Source organism: Heptranchias perlo, chromosome 5, assembly GCF_035084215.1.
Source record: "Heptranchias perlo isolate sHepPer1 chromosome 5, sHepPer1.hap1, whole genome shotgun sequence".
Lineage (NCBI taxonomy): Eukaryota > Metazoa > Chordata > Chondrichthyes > Hexanchiformes > Hexanchidae > Heptranchias > Heptranchias perlo.
Window position 1 is genome coordinate 135,958,017 of NC_090329.1, and position 12,665 is coordinate 135,970,681.

Sequence of the window (12,665 nt, forward strand, 5' to 3'; positions counted from 1 at the left end):
CCAGGGGAAATGTACAGTACAAACAGTTGTTCAAGAACAGGTGAAAGGGAAAATCGTAGAGCAGCGGAAAGAAAGTGTACTTTAGGCACGACAGATAAAATAAAAACTAGAAGGCGTAAGGCGATTAACCCAGCATCAAAGCCGAAGGTCAGGCTAGGGTGTGTGGCCCAACTAAGAGTTCTATATACAAATGCACGGAGTATAAGGAATAAATTAAATGAACTACAGGTTCAAATTCAAATTGGAGGGTATGACATGATAGCTATTACTGAGACTTGGCTGCAGGATGGTCAGGATTGGGACTAAATATCAGGTTATAAGGTCTACAGGAGAGATAGGGAAAATGGAAGAGGGGGAGGAGTAGCCTTAATGATTGGAGATGAAATCACTTCAATGATAAAGGGGGATATAATGAGAGGTAAGCAGCCAACAGAGACCTTATGGGTTGAATTGAGAAATAGGAAAGGATCTAAGACTATAGTGGGAATTGTGTATAGGACCCCTGGCAGCAGCTCTGAAGTGCGAGATTGTATAAATGCAGAGATTAGACAAGCGTGTAAGAAAGGCATAGTGGTCTTAATGGGGGACTTTAACCTTCACATAGATTGGGAAAAGCAGACTAGCAACTGTCAGAAAGGTAGAGAATTTCTTGTGCGCCCGGGATAGTTTTCTACAGCAGTATGTCCTAGAGGCAACAAGGGGGCAAGCTAGATTTGGTAATGAGTAATGAACCAGATTTAGTTAACAGCTTAACTGTGCGTGAACATCTATCCAAAAGTGATCATAACATGATCGAGTTCAATGTAGTGTTTGAAAGGGAAAAAAGTGAATCAGCTGCTAAGATTCTAGACTTGGGCAAGGCTGACGTCAATGGGATGAGACAGAGACTGGCGAATGGGAAAGATACAAAGATCAACAAAGGGTCACAAAACAGATAGTAAGAGCTACAAAAAGAGAGTATGTAAAGAAACTCGCAAGGGATATCAAAACCAATACAAAGAACTTTTATAGTTATATTAGGAAAAAGAGGGTGGTCAGGAGCAGTGTTGGCCCCTTAAAAACTGAAAATGGGGATATTGTCATTGACAATGGGGAGTTGGCGGACATGTTGAACAATTACTTTGCTTCAGTATTTACAGTCGGAAAAGAGGATAGCATGCCAAAAATCCCAAGAAAACTAATATTGAATCGGGGACAGGGACTCGATAAAATTAACATAAGTAAAGCAACAGTAATGAAGAAAATAATAACACTAAAGAGTGACAAATCCCCAGGACCAGATGGTTTCCATCCCAGGGTTTTAAAGGAAGTAGGTGAGCACATTGCGGATGCCCGAACTATAATCTTTCAAAGTTCTCTAGATTCAGGAACTGTCCCTCTAGATTGGAAAATTGCACATGTCACTCTGCTTTTTAAGAAAGGAGAGAGAGGGAAAGGATAGAACAGGGTACTTTCTAAATGGTAAAAAGTTTAAAAACAGTGGATGTCCAAAGGGACTTATGGGTTCAGGTACATAGATCATTGAAGTGTCATGAACAAGTGCAGAAAATAATCAAGAAGGCAAATGGAATGTTGGCCTTTATATCTAGAGGACTAGAGTACAAGGGGGCAGAAGTTATGCTGCAGCTATACAAAACCCTGGTTAGACTGCACCTGGAGCACTGTGAGCAGTTCTGGGCACCGCACCTTCGGAAGGACATATTGGCCTTGGAGGGAGTGCAGCGTAGGTTTACTAGAATGATACCCAGACTTCAAGGGTTAAGTTACGAGGAGAGATTACACAAGTTGGGGTTGTATTCTCTCGAGTTTCGAAGGTTAAGGGGTGATCTGATCGAAGTTTATAAGATATTAAGGGGAACGGATAGGGTGGATAGAGAGAAACTATTTCCGCTGGTTGGGGATTTTCGGAGTAGGAGGCACAGTCTAAAAATTAGAGCCAGACCTTTCAGGAGTGAGATTAGAAAACATTTCTACACACAAAGGGTGGTAGAAGTTTGGAACTCTCTTCCCCAAACGGCAATTGCTACTAGCTCAATTGCTAAATTTAAATCTGAGATAGATAGCTTTTTGGCAACCAAAGGTATTAAGGGATATGGGCCAAAGGCAGGTATATGGAGTTAGATCACAGATCAGCCATGATCTTATCAAATGGCAGAGCAGGCATGAGGGGCTGAATGGCCTACTCCTGTTCCTATGTTCCTATGACAACAACCCCAGCTTCTTTAGTCTATCCACGTAACTGAAGTCCTTCCTTCCTGGAATCATTCCAGTAAATCTTTTCTGCACCCTCTCTAAGGCCTTCACATCCTTCCTAAAGTGCGGTGTCCAGAATTGGACACAATACTCTAGTTGTGGCCAAACACTGTGTTTTATAAAGGTTTATCATAACTTCCTTGCTTTTGTACTCTATGCCTCTATTTATAAAGCCCAGGATCCCGTATGCCTTTTTAACCGCTTTCTCAACCTGCCCTACCAGCTTCAATGATTTGTGCACCTATACCCCCAGGTCTCTCTGTTCCTGCACCCCCTGTAAAATTGTAGCCTTTAGTTTATAATTCTTCTCCTCATTCTTCCTACAAAAATGTATCACTAAGCACAGCTCTGTTAAATTTCATCTGCCACATATCTGCGCATTCCATCAGCCTGTCTATGTCCTCTTGAAGTCTATCACTATTCTTATCACTGTTCACAACACTTTTAATTTTTGTGTCATCTGCAAATTTTGAAATTGTGTCCTGTGTACCCAAGTCCAAGTTATTAATATATATCAAGAAAAGCAGTGGTTCTAGTACCGACCCCAGGGGAATACCTGGATGGGCAATAAATGCTGGCCTTGCCAGCGACGCCCACATCCCATAAGAACATAAGAAATAGGAGCAGGAGTAGGCCAATCGGCCCCTCGAGCCTGCTCCGCCATTCAATAAGATCGTGGCTGATCCGATCCTAACCTCAAATCTAAATTCATGTCCAATTTCCTGCCCGCTCCCCGTAACCCCTAATTCCCTTTACTTCTAGGAAACTGTCTATTTCTGTTTTAAATTTATTTAATGATGTAGCTTCCACAGCTTCCTGGGGCAGCAAATTCCACAGACCTACCACCCTCTGAGTGAAGAAGTTTCTCCTCATCTCAGTTTTGAAAGAGCAGCCCCTTATTCTAAGATTATGCCCCCTAGTTCTAGTTTCACCCATCCTTGGGAACATCCTTACCGCATCCACCCGATCAAGCCCCTTCACAATCTTATATGTTTCAATAAGATCGCCTCTCATTCTTCTGAACTCCAATGAGTAGAGTCCCAATCTACTCAACCTCTCCTCATATGTCCACCCCCTCATCCCCGGGATTAACCGAGTGAACCTTCTTTGTACTGCCTCGAGAGCAAGTATGTCTTTTCTTAAGTATGGACACCAAAACTGTATGCAGTATTCCAGGTGCGGTCTCACCAATACCTTATATAACTGCAGCAATACCTCCCTGTTTTTATATTCTATCCCCCGAGCAATAAACGCCAACATTCCGTTGGCCTTCTTGATCACCTGCTGCACCTGCATACTAACTTTTTGATTTTCTTGCACTAGGACCCCCAGATCCCTTTGTACTGCAGTACTTTCCAGTTTCTTGCCATTAAGATAATAACTTGCTTTCTGATTTTTTCCTGCCAAAGTGCATAACCTCACATTTTCCAATATTGTATTGCATCTGCCAAATCTCCGCCCACTCACCCAGCCTGTCTATATCCCCCTGTAGGTTTTTTATGTCCTCCTCACTCTCCACTTTCCCTCCCATCTTTGTATCATCTGCAAACTTTGATATGCTACACTCGGTCCCCTCCTCCAAATCGTTAATATAGATTGTAAAGAATTGGGGACCCAGCACCGACCCCTGCGGAACACCACTGGCTACTGGTTGCCAGTCCGAGAATGAACCATTTATCCCAACTCTCTGCTTCCTGTTAGATAACCAATCCTCCACCCATGCCAGAATATTACCCCCAATCCAGTGATTCTTTATCTTGAGCAATAATCTTTTATGTGGCACCTTGTCGAATGCCTTCTGGAAGTCTAAATACACTACGTCCACTGGTTCCCCTTTATCCACCCTGTACATTATGTCCTCAAGAACGCAAGCAAATTTGTCAGACATGACTTCCCCTTCGTAAAGCCATGCTGACTTTGTCCTATTAAATTATGTTTATCCAAATGTTCTGCTACTGTCTCCTTAATAATAGACTCCAAAATTTTACCCACCACAGATGTTAGGCTAACTGGTCTATAATTTCCAGCCTTCTGCCTACTACCCTTTTTAAATAAGGGTGTTACATTGGCAGTTTTCCAATCTGCCGGGACCTTTGCTGAGTCCAGAGAATTTTGGAAAATTATTACCAAAGCATCCACAATCCCTACTGCCACTTCCCTCAAGACCCTGGGATGTAAGCCATCAGGTCCAGGGGATTTATCTGCCTTGAGTCCCATTAATTTACTGAGTACCAATTCCTTAGTGATTTTAATCGTATTTAGCTCCTCCACCCCCCCCCCCCCCACAGAGCCCCCTGTTTGTCCAGTGTTGGGATATTCTTAGTGTCCTCAACCGTAAAGACTGAAACAAAATATTTGTTCAGCATTTTTGCCATCTCCATGTTTCCCACCATTAATTTCCCGGTCTCATCCTCTAAGGGACCTACGTTTGCCTTAGCCACCCTTTTTCTTTTTATATAACTACAGAAACTCTTGCTATCTGTCTTTATATTTTTTGCTAATTTATTTTCATAATCTAATACAGCCAATTTCGTATCCATGCTGCCACTGCCCCTTTTATTCTATGGGCTTCAACTTTAATGACAAGTCTATTATGAGGCACTTTATCAAACGCCTTTTGAAATATACACCACATCAACCGCATTGCCCTCATCAACCCTCCCTGTTACCTCCTCAAAAAACTCAATCAAGTTCGTTAAACACGATTTGCCTTTAACAAATCTGTGCTGGCTTTCCCGAATCAATCCACACTCATCCAATGACTGTTAATTTTGTCCCGGATTATTGTTACTAAAAGTTTCCCCACCACTGAGGTTAAACTGACTGGCCTATAATTGTTGGGTTTATCCTTGCACCCTTTTTTGAGCAAGGGTGTCACACTTGCAATTCTCAAGTCTTCTGGCACCACCCCCATATCTAAGGATGTTTGGAAGATTATGGTCAGTACCTCCGCAATTTCCACCCTTACTTCCCTTAGCAACCTAGGATGCATGCCATCCCGACCAGGTGACTTATCTACTTTAAGTATAGCTAGCCTTTCTCGTACCTCCTCTTTATCAATTTTTAGCCGATCCAGCATCTCAACTATATCTTCCTTTACTGAGACTGGCAGCATCTTCTTCCTTGGTAAAGATAAATGCAAAGTACTCATTTAGTACCTCAGCCATGCCCTCTGCCTCCATGCGTAGATCTCCAAACCGGCCCCACCCCTCCTCTTACTACCCGTTTTCCATTTATATGCCTAAAGAAGACTTTTGGATTCACTTTTAAATTAGCTGCCAGTCTATTCTCATACTCTCTCCTTGCCCCTCTTATTTCCTTTTTCACTTCCCCTCTGTACTTTCTATATTCAGCCTGGTTCTCACTTGCATTATCAATCTGACATCTGTCATACGCCCCCTTTTTCTGCTTCATCTTACTCCCTATCTCTTTCGTCATCCAGGGAGCTCTGGCCTTGGTTGCCCTACCTTTCCCCCTCGTGGGAATGTACCTAGACTGTACCTGAACCATCTCCTCTTTAAAGGCCGCCCATTGCTCGATTACAGTTTTGCCTGCCAATCTTTGATTCCAATTTACCCGGGCCAGACCACGTTTTCAACCCACTTAAATTGGCCCTCTGCCAATTGATTATTTTTACTCTAGAGTGCTCCTTGTTTTTTTACCATAGCTAATTTCTGTGCTCCTCCAATTCTGGCCTCTTGCGCATCCCCTATTTTAATCGTTCCACCATTGGTAGGCCGTGCCTTCAGTTGCCTAGGTCCTAAACTCTGGAAATCCCTCCCTTAACCTCTCTCTCCTTCTTTAAGATGTTCCATAAAACCTATCTCTTTGACCAACCTTTTGGTCACGTGTGCTAATACCTCCTTATGTGGCACAGTGTCAAATTTTGTTTGATAACGCACCTGTGAAGTGCCTTGGAACGTTTTATTACATTAATGGCGCTATATAAATGCAAGTTGTTGTTGTATATATGCGGCTAGAGGCATAATGTAGGAGGGATGATAATGCTGGGACCAATTCTGGGATAGGACTGAGCAAAACTGACACAGTGGTCTGCACCTGAAAAGAACTAGAACCAATTTCATCAGAGGAGTTTTATGAGAGGGTTTAAACTAATATAACAGGGTGAGATGTAAAGCATTGAGTAGAGTTGGCTGCTTGGAAGGGAAGGTAAGCTGAGGTACATAGATAGTAAGGAAGAAGCGTTTAAATGGGGTAAAAAATAAATCAAGAAAAAGTTAAAAATTCCAAAACCAAGGGAATCCAAACTAAAATGTGTGTATATTAATGTACAAAGAATGAGAAACAAATTGGAGCTTGATTAAAATCTCCAGTTATTGATTAAAATCAAAAATCACAACCAACATAATATCAATAACTGAAACATGGCTGAAGTTGGGCGTGGATTGACATTTAAATATATCTGATTATGAAACTTTTAGGCGGCTTGAGGAAGGGGGAAGCAGTAGAAGTGTTAATTAGATCAGATCATAACACTGGAGTGTATCAATTTCAATTGAGAGGTGATCCACAAAGAATCTCTTTGGATTGAGCTGAGGAATAGCAAGGGAGCATATTATGGACTGTCAAATAGTGGATGAAATTATAGACAAATTAGAGAGGTGCATATCAACAATTGAGTTATAATTGTTGGAGATTTTAATTATCCAAAAATAGAGTGGGGAAAAAGAAGATTCAATGACAAGTGTACTTGAGTGGAAAAAAGCAATCTATAGTGAAGCTACAACTCAGGACTACATGCATGCTATACAGCGGAAGCAACATGCTATAGACAGAGCTAAGCGATTCCACAACCAACGGATCAGATCAAAGCTCTGCAGTCCTGCCACATCCAGTCGGGAATGGTGGTGAACAATTGAACAACTAACGGGAGGAGGAGGAGGCTCTGTAAACATCCCCATCCTCGATGATGGCGGAGTCCAGCACATGAGTGCAAAAGACAAGGCTGAAGCGTTTGCAACCATCTTCAGCCAGAAGTGCCGAGTGGATGATCCATCTCTGCCTCCTCCCGATATCCCCACCATCACAGCAGCCAGTCTTCAACCAATTCGATTCACTCCACGTGATATCAAGAAAAGGCTGAGTGCACTGGATACAGCAAAGGCTATGGGCCCTGACAACATCCCGGCTATAATGCTGAACACTTGTGCTCCAAACTAGCTGCGCCTCTAGCCAAACTGTTCCAGTACAACTACAACACTGGCATCTACCCGACAATGTGGAAAATTGCCCAGGTATGTCCTGTCCACAAAAAGCAGGACAAATCCAATCCGGCCAATTACCGCCCCATCAGTCTACTCTCCATCATCAGCAAAGTGATGGAAGGTTTCATCGATAGTGCTATCAAGCGGCACTTACTCACCAATAACCTGCTCACCGATGCTCAGTTTGGGTTCCGCCAGGACCACTCTGCTCCAGGCCTCATTACAGCCTTGGTCCAAACATGGACAAAGGAGCTGAATTCCCGAGGTGAGGTGAGAGTAACTGCCCTTGACATCAAGGCAGCGTTTGACGGAGTGTGGCACCAAGGAGCCAGAGTAAAATTGAAGTCAATGGGAATCGGGGAACATAGGAACAGGAGTAGGCCATTCAGCCCCTTGAGCCCGCTCCGCCATTTGATAAGATCATGGCTGATCTGTGATATAACTCCATATATAGGCCTTTGGCCCATATCCCTTAATACCTTTGGTTGCCAAAAAGCCATCTATCTCAGATTTAAAATTAGCTATTGAGCTAGCATCAATTGCCGTTTGCGGAAGAGAGTTCCAAACTTCTACCACCCTTTGTGTGTAGAAGTGTTTTCTAATCTCAGGCCAATCATCTCAGCTCCAGGACATTGCTGCAGGAGTTCCTCAGGGCAGTGTCCAAGGCCCAACCATCTTCAGCTGCTTTATCAATGACCTTCCCTCCATCATAAGGTCAGAAATGAGGATGTTCGCCGATGATTGCACAGTGTTCAATTCCATTCGCAACCCCTCAGATAATGAAGCAGTCCGAGCCCGCATGCAGCAAGACCTGGACAACATCCAGGCTTGGGCTCATAAGTGGCAAGTAACATTTGCGCCAGACAAGTGCCAGGCAATGACCATCTCCAACAAGAGAGTCTAACCACTTCCCTTGACATTCAACGGCATTACCATCGCCGAATTCCCCACCATCAACATCCTGGGGGTCACCGTTGACCAGAAACTTAACTGGACCTGCCATATAAATAGTGCGGCTACAAGAGCAGGTCAGAGGCTGCGTATTCTGCGGCGAGTGACTCACCTCCTGACTCCCCAAAGCCCTTCCACCATCTACAAGGCACAAGTCAGGAGTATGATGGAATACTCTCCACTTGCCTGGATGAATGCAGCTCCAACAACACTCAAGAAGCTCGACACCATCCAGGACAAAGCAGCCCGCTTGATTGGCACCCCATCCACCACCCTAAACATTCACTCCCTTCACCACCGGCGCACAGTGGCTGCAGTGTGTACCATCCACAGGATGCATAAGAACATAAGAACATAAGAACATAAGAAATTGGAGCAGGAGTAGGCCAATCGGCCCCTCGAGCCTGCTCCGCCATTCAATAAGATCATGGCTGATCTGATCCCAACCACAAATCTAAAGAACACAAGAAGTCGGAGCAGGACCCGGCCACATAGCCCCTGGGCCCTCTCCGCCACCCACAGGGCATTGACCGATCCGAACTCAGCTTCATGTCCAATTTCCTGCCCGCTCCCCATAACCCCTAATTCCCTTTACTTCTAGGAAACTGTCTATTTCTGTTTTAAATTTATCTAATGATGTAGCTTCCACAGCTTCCTGGGGTAGCAAATTCCACAGACCGACCACCCTCTGAGCGAAGAAGTTTCTCCTCATCTCAGTTTTGAAAGAGCAGCCCCTTATTCTAAGATTATGCCCCCTAGTTCTAGTTTCACCCATCTTTGGGAACATCCTTACTGCATCCACCCGATCAAGACCCTTCACAATCTTATATGTTTCAATAAGATCGCCTCTCATTCTTCTGAACTCCAATGAGTAGAGTCCCAATCTACTCAACCTCTCCTCATATGTCCGCCCCCTCATCCCCGGGATTAACCGAGTGAACCTTCTTTGTACTGCCTCGAGAGCAAGTATGTCTTTTCTTAAGTATGGAGACCAAAACTGTATGCAGTATTCCAGGTGCGGTCTCACCAATACCTTATATAACTGCAGCAATACCTCCTTGTTTTTATATTCTATCCCCCTAGCAATAAAAGCCAACATTCCGTTGGCTTTCTTGATCGCCTGCTGCACCTGCATACCAACTTTTTGATTTTCTTGCACTAGGACCCCCAGATCCCTTTGTACTGCAGTACTTTCCAGTCTCTCGCCATTAAGAAAATAACTTGCTCTCTGATTTTTCCTGCCAAAGTGCATAACCTCACATTTTCCAATATTATATTGCATCTGCCAAATCTCCGCCCACTCACCCAGCCTGTCTATATCCCCTTGCAGGTTTTTTATGTCCTCCTCACTCTCTACTTTCCCTCCCATCTTTGTATCATCTGCAAATTTTGATATGTTGCACTCGGTCCCCTCGGTCCCCTCCTCCAAATCTTTAATATAGATTGTAAAGAGTTGGGGACCCAGCACCGACCCCTGTGGAACACCACTGGTTGCCAGTCCGAAAATGAACCATTTATCCCAACTCTCTGCTTCCTGTTCGATAACCAATCCTCCACCCATGCCAGAATATTACCCCCAATCCCGTGATTTTTTATCTTAAGTAATAATCTTTTATGTGGCACCTTGTCGAATGCCTTCTGGAAGTCTAAATACACTACGTCCACTGGTTCCCCTTTATCCACCCTATACGTTATATCCTCGAAGAACTCAAGCAAATTTGTCAGACATGACTTCCCCTTCATAAAGCCATGCTGACTTTGTCCTATTAAATTATGCTTATCTAAATGTTCCGTTACTGTCTCCTTAATAATAGACTCCAAAATTGCATTGCAGCAACTCGCCAAGGCTTCTTCGACAGCACCTCCCAAACCCGTGACCTCTACCACCTAGAAGGACAAGAGCAGCAGGCACATGGGAACAACACCACCTGTACGTTCTCCTCCAATTCACACACCATGCTGACTTGGAAATATATCGCCGTTCCTTCATCGTCGCTGGGTCAAAATCCTTGAACTCCCTTCCTAACAGCACTGTGGGAGAACCTTCACCACACGGACTGCAGCGGTTCAAGAAGGCGGCTCACCACCACCTTCTCAAGGGCAATCAGGGATGGGCAGTAAATGCCGGCCTTGCCAGCGACGCCCACATCCCATGAACAAATTTTTAAAAAAGAAAGAACTTACATTTATATAGCACCTTTCATGTCCTCAGGATGATCCAAAGAGCTTCACAGCCAATTCATTAGTTTTGAAGTGCAGTCACTTGTAATGCAGGCAAACACAGCAGCCAAATTGCACAGAGCAAGGTCCCACAAACAGCAATACGATAAATGACCAGATGATCTGTATTTTAGTGATGTTAGTTGAGGGATAAATATTGGCCAAGGCAACGGGTGAACTTCCCTCTTCTTCTAATAGTGCCATGGGATCTTTTATGTCCACCTGGGCAGGCAGACATGTCATCTGAAAGACAGCAGTGCAACACTCCGTCAGTACTGCACTGAAGTGCCAGCCTAGATGATGTGTTCAAGACTCAGGAGAAAGTGACCTAGCCTAGATTAAATTGAAGGAAAAATTGGCAAATAGAACAGCAGTGGGAAATGTTTAAACAGGAGATGGAAAGGGTCCAAATCAAGTATATTTCAATAAGGAAAAAAAGGGAGTGTATCCCTAGATTCTGGAAGGGTCCCATCGGATTGGAAAATAGCAAATGTAACTCCTCTATTCAAGAAAGGATGGAGACAGAAAATAGGAAACCACAGGCCAGTTAGCTTAACATCTGTCATAGGGAAAATGCTAGAATCTATTATTAAGGAGGTTATAGCAGAAAATCTCAATGTAATCAGGCAGAGTCAACACAGTTTTGTGAAAGGGAAATCGTGTTTGACTAATTCAGTAGAGTTCTTTGAGGAAGTAACAAACAACGTGGATGAAGGGGATCCTGTGGATGTGGTGTACTTGGATTTCCAAAAAGCTTTTGACAAGGTGCCACCTCAAAGGCTACTACACAAAATAAGAGCTCATGGTGTAGGGGGTAACATATTAGCATGGATAAAGGATTGGTCAGCTAACAGGAAACAGAAGATAGGCATAAATGGGTCATTTTCAGGTTAGCAAGATGTAACGAGTGGAGTGCCACAGGATCAGTGCTGCGGCCTCAACTATTTACAATCTATATCAATGACTTGGATGAAGGGACCGAATGTATAGTTGCTAAATTTGCTGATGACACAAAGGTAGGAAAGTAAGTTGTGAAGAGGACATAAGGGCCCCAATATTAGCAGGGAGGCGGGATAGCAGTGGGGGGGCAATTGGGCACATGGGGAACCAGCCCAATAAAATCTGCCCGTTGCCGACACGATCGCGGGTCAATTGGAGCCACTTAACATGACTTTCGGGTTTGCCGTCCGAAAGCAGCGCAGTGGGCGGACTGCGCACCCGCATCACAGGCTGTCAGCTGGAGGAGCTCTTTTTAAAGGTGCAGTCCTCCAATGGCTGCTCCTGGAGCAAACACCCACACAGCACAATGGAGCAGCACAGGGGAAAGGCTGCTCCTAGATTCAGCGATGCCTCACTCCAGGTGCTGCTGGATGGGGTGAGGAGGAGGAGGGTTGTCTTCTACCCAGCGGACGGGAGGAAGTGGCCTGCCTCTGCCACCAAGAAGGCCTGGCTCGAGGTGACAGAGGAGGTCACCAGCAGCAGCAACATCTCCCGGACCTGGATCCAGTGCAGGAAGTGCTTTAATGACCTAACTAGGTCAGCCAAAGTGAGTACACTTACTCATTCTCCTACATTCCGTCTTCCACATCACCGCCCCCACCCCCCAACTCATTCTGCACTGCCAACACTACTCTATCACATCACTCCTCACACCCACTAAAGGCTCATCCTCAACTTACCTGCACTTACTCACCTCCCCATTACTCACCCCACCACTACCACTCAACCCAATCCTCATACAATGTCATGGCTCTGTCTCATACTCACCCTCTGATGCATCTTTTTCACAGTCAGCCTCACCCAAGCCAATGCATTCATTGGTTGGCCACGTCATCATCACTCACTCACGTGTCTGTACTTTCTCCCCTTATAGGAGAAGAGAGCCCAGAATGCACGGGAGAGGACGAGGACCGGAGCGGGGCCGCAACATATCGTCATCCTCACAGACGCAGAGCAGGAGGCGCTGGAGCTGAGCCACACCCTCGAGTGCCTGTCCGTCGGGGATGCCGAGACTGG